Genomic DNA, 4,692 nt, shown 5'->3' with positions numbered 1-4,692 from the left:
AAAAAAAAAAAAAAAGAAAGCAAGAAATTGCAAGTAGATCAATAGGTACCACCTCGGTGGGAAGGTAACAGCGTTCCGTGCGCCTTGGTGTTTAGTCATGCCGGCCACATGACCATGGAAACGTCTTTGGACAGCGCTGGCTCTTCGGCTTTGAAACGGAGATGAGCACCGCAACCCTAGAGTCGGACTCGACTGGCTTTGGAGCAAGGGAACCTTTATCTTTTTACTTTTTCCTGGACTCTTTCTCTTTTCTCTTGGTACAAACAGAATAACACGGCTACCCATCTCGATATGTTTTCATTCTGTCTATCATAATACAGAGGTTTTTTTTAAAAAAGCATGTTCCGAGAAGGTATTTGGTGTTTGGGTCTACAAAATAGAACCCGTCTCTTCCCCGCTGTCGCCAGACCCAGCCCACCTGGAGAAGTTCACCAAGTCCCTGCAGTCGATGAACGGCTCCGAGGAAATCTGCCTGCTGACGACGTTTGCCCAGATGGCCCAGACCAAGCGGGAGGACGCGGATGAGGATTTTGTCCGAGTCATCGTGCTGGAGATCTACGAGGTGAGCGAGGCGAGACACCCTCGGGAGGAGGGGAGTAGTCGGGGCTTCGGGGAGGAGGCGGAACGCTCCGGTCTGAGAGGTGCTGTGAGCCGGGGGGTTGAAGAGGAGCGCGTCCCTGATTCAAATCGTGCTTCTGACATCAACCTCGGTAGATGGCTTTGTTCTGACTGCTGCCTCTCAGTCTTTCTGTCCGAAGTGGGAGCAGTAAAGCCCTCTCTGGGTTTGGGCTTTGTGTTTTGTGCTGCTTCGTTGCTTTCCTGTTTCCAGAGTATAGCCCCCTGCAAAAAGAGGGACACTTTCCCCTGAAGTTAGGATTTAGATAGGGGCTTCCGTTTCCTGGAAGTATGTTGAAATTTTATCTGCTACAGTAATGTTCCCTGTATGTACTTTAAAAAAAAACACCAAACCAACCCCCCCCTTCTCTTCTTCTATTTTTCTCCTAAGGTGTCCTACGTCAACCTTTCCACAAGAGAGACGTTTTCAAAGGTCGGCCGGGAGCTCCTCAGCTCCATCACGGCGGTCCACACCGGCATGATTTCTGTGTTGCTGGACCGAGTCCAAGAGACCATTGAAACGGTGGGCATGGTAAGAGGCAGTCCGTGCCGCAGTCCTTTCCTCCCTTTCTCACAAGCCAAGAACTCGTGGGCACTCCATGGAATTGCTGAGCAGTCAGGTTAGAACGGATCAAAGGAAGTCCTTCTTCACCCAAAGAGTGATTAACACATGGGATTCACTGCCACAGGAGGTGGTGGCAGCTACAAGCATGGACAGCTTCCAGAGGGAATTAGATAAGCATATGGAGCAGTGGTCCATCAGTGGCTATTAGCCATAAGGTATAGATAGGAACTCTCAGTCTGGGGCAAGTGATGCTCTGTATTCTTAGAGCTTTGGGGGAGGAGGCAATAGTGGGGGGGCTTCTAGTGTCCTGGCCCCACTGCTGGACCTCCTGGTGGCACCTGGTATTTCTGCTGACCCAACATTGGCTTATGTTCTTATGTACTTGCTGCTTGGGTAGCAACAGTGGGAGGGCTTCTAGTGTCCTGGCCCCACTGCTGGACCTCCTGATGGCACCTGGTATTTCTGGCCACGGTGTGTGATATGAATGTTTGGCTGGATGGGCCATTGGCCTGACCCAACACTGGGTTCTCTTCTGTTCTTATGTACTCGTGTCTACAGAACGGCCGTAGAACAGGGTGGTGTGCTTTGAGAAAAGTAACAGGGTGCTTTGGGAAAAAGCAAAACAAATACCCAGCCAAAATTGCACACATGGGCATAGTAACACTGGATCAGACTCTTGGTCCCTCAAGGTCAGTATTGCCTACTCAGACTGGCAGCAGCTCTCCAGTTTCATGTAGAAACATCATGTACTCCCTTCTCCTTTAACTGGAGATGCCAGGGGTTGGACCTGGGACCTTCTGTATGACAAGCAGAGGCTCTGCCACTGAGCCACGGCCCCCCTCTGTGAATATGATCACCTGAATCCGTTTTACACCATTGACCTCTCAAGGTCAGTATTGCCTACCCAGACTGGCAGCGGCTCTCCAGGGTCTCAGGCAGAGGCCTTTCAGATCGCCTATTGCCTGGTCCTTTTAACTGGAGATTTTGGACTGGATGGGCCATTGGCCTGATCCAACATTGGCTTATCTTATGTTCTTATGTTCTTGGTGCTTGCGTGGCAACAGTGGGAGGGCTTCTAGTGTCCTGGCCCCACTGGTGGACCTCCTGATGGCACCTGGTATTTCTGGCCACTGTGTGACATGAGTGTTGGACTGGATGGGCCATTGGCCTGATCCAACATTGGCTTATCTTATGTTCTTATGTTCTTGCTGCTTGGGTGGCAACAGTGAGAGGGCTTCTAGTGTCCTGGCCCCACTGCTGGACCTCCTGATGGCACCTGGTATTTCTGGCCACGGTGTGTGACACGAGTGTTGGACTGGATGGGCCATTGACCTGACCCAACACTGGCTCTTATGTATCTAGAGAATGGCCGTAGAACAGGGTGGTGTTCTTTGAGAAAAGTAACAGAGTGCTTTGGGAAAAAGCAAAACAAATACCCAGCCAAAATTGCACACATGGGCATAGTAACACTGGATCAGACTCTTGGTCTCTCAAGGTCATTATTGCCTACTCAGACTGGCAGCAGCTCTCCAGTTTCATGTAGAAACATCATGTACTCCCTTCTCCTTTAACTGGAGATGCCAGGGGTTGGACCTGGGACCTTCTGTATGACAAGCAGAGGCTCTGCCACTGAGCCACGGCCCCCCTCTGTGAATATGATCACCTGAATCCGTTTTACACCATTGACCTCTCAAGGTCAGTATTGCCTACCCAGACTGGCAGCGGCTCTCCAGGGTCTCAGGCAGAGGCCTTTCAGATCGTCTACTGGCTGGTCCTTTTAACTGGAGATGCCGGGGGTTGAGTGTGGGGCCTTCTGTATTCTGTAAAGGTAAAGGTTCCCTTGCTCGAAAGCCAGTCGAGTCCGACTCTAGGGTTGCGGTGCTCATCTCCGTTTCAAAGCCGAAGAGCCAGCGCTGTCCAAAGACGTTTCCGTGGTCATGTGGCCGGCATGACTAAACACCAAGGCGCACGGAACGCTGTTACCTTCCCACCGAAGTGGTACCTATTTATCTACTTGCAATTTCTTGCTTTCGAACTGCTAGGTTGGCAGGAGCTGGAACTAGAAACAGGAACTCACCCTGTCTTGCGGCACCCGGGTCTTGAACCGCTGAACTACTGACCTTCCACAGTCTGCAGTTCAACGTCTTAACCACTTGAGCCACCGCAGCTCCTTGGTACCTATTTATCTACTTGCAATTTCTTGCTTTCGAACTGCCAGGTTGGCAGGAATAATGAGAGTACAATGTCATTTTAGGCCTTCTGTTTTTCCTTGTCTCCATAGTAAACCATTTCCTCCAGGGAAAACAATATCTGTAATCTGGAGATCAGTTATAATTCTGGGAGAACTCTACCCCCTCAGACACCCGGAAGTTGGTAACCCTAGTTGTTCAAGTTAACATGTGGGTGTCCAGACACCAAAGGCACACTCAACGAAATCCCAAAGGCATCTGTCCTAAAAGTATTGCAAAACATTTTAGCCTGTTCCTTCACTGGACGCCAGCATTAACTGGTTGAGGTCCTGGCGCATGTGACATTTCACTGTCTCCACAAGCAACACATTCTGTACCCACTCATTATTTTTAATTATTTTATTCTCCTTGTGGTGGGGAGGGGAAAGGATCTGTGACATTGTTCCTTCGCCAGTGGGGATCTTATGCACCCAATCCCTTGGCTTCTGAGGTTTCCTGTCTGATCTGGGTAGCCATAAGGCAAGCCATAAGCCATAAGAACCGGTTTGGTGTAGTGGGCGGGAGCGGTGGACTCTAACCTGGAGAACCGGGTTTAATTCCCCACTCCTCCACATGCAGCCAGCTGGGTGACCTTGGGTCAGTCACAGTTCTCTCAAAGCTCTCTCAGCCCCCCCTACCTCACAGGGTGTCTTTTGTGGGGAGAGGAAGGGAAGGAGATTGTAAGCTGCTCTGAGACCCCGAGTCAAGGGTGGGGTATAAATCCAAATCTTCTCCTTTTTTTTCCTTTTAAGGTTTCCCTTTATTTATTTAAAGAACTCCCGATGCACCTCTGGAAGCCGTCCGCTTCGGAAGTGGCTCTGATCCGCAACTGGCTGCTGGATTACAACTTGACCGCCGTCGAGAACAAGCTCGCCTGCGTCATTCTGGAAGGGCTGAATTGGGGAGCGGACGAGCACGTACGTATCGAGGGCTCTGGAAGAACCCGAACTCTGTGAGTGAGCCGGCTTGTGGTTTGGGTCTGGCTTTTTGGGGGGATGGGGGCTGTTCACAGGATGGGCTGCTCCCCTCGATGCTCTCTGCTCACTTGCTCAGAGAGCCAGAACTCACTCGTCTGCTCTCTGCTCTGGGTGGCAGTGGGAGTTCGGTCCCGCGGGGCCCCAGTTCTCACCACCACGCCAAAAGGATGAGCAGAGGCAGGTCAGTGGCTGTTGCTCCCCGTGTCCACTCACTTGCCCGAGCAGGTGGGTCCGCGAAGGGTGTCAGTGGTGGGTTCACGGGCAGCAATGGGCCGTAACCACACACTGTGGCCTCTGTGGCTGCCAA

At 51.4% G+C, this 4,692-nt stretch overlaps 2 long non-coding RNA genes across 2 annotated transcripts in view; both read left to right on the top strand.

Moving 5' to 3' along the window:
- LOC107116150 overlaps window positions 1–473 on the top strand; it is a 4,858-nt gene extending 4,385 nt beyond the window's left edge. Inside the window, exon 3 of the long non-coding RNA XR_001482697.1 lies at window positions 408–473. This is a non-coding gene — a long non-coding RNA (uncharacterized LOC107116150). The remainder of the gene's footprint in view (window positions 1–407) is intronic.
- A 34-nt stretch (window positions 474–507) lies between these two features.
- LOC107116143 lies at window positions 508–4,293 on the top strand. The gene is made up of 3 exons (XR_001482696.1): window positions 508–562; window positions 1,007–1,147; window positions 4,161–4,293. It is a non-coding gene; the product is annotated as an uncharacterized LOC107116143 (long non-coding RNA).
- The last annotated feature ends 399 nt before the right edge of the window (window positions 4,294–4,692 follow it).

The sequence above is a fragment of the Gekko japonicus genome, unplaced genomic scaffold (assembly GCF_001447785.1).
Source record: "Gekko japonicus isolate JY-2015 unplaced genomic scaffold, Gekko_japonicus_V1.1 scaffold7288, whole genome shotgun sequence".
Classification (NCBI taxonomy): Eukaryota; Metazoa; Chordata; class Lepidosauria; order Squamata; family Gekkonidae; genus Gekko; species Gekko japonicus.
Note: the sequence above shows the minus strand (reverse complement) of the source record. Positions and strands in the feature narration are given on the sequence as shown.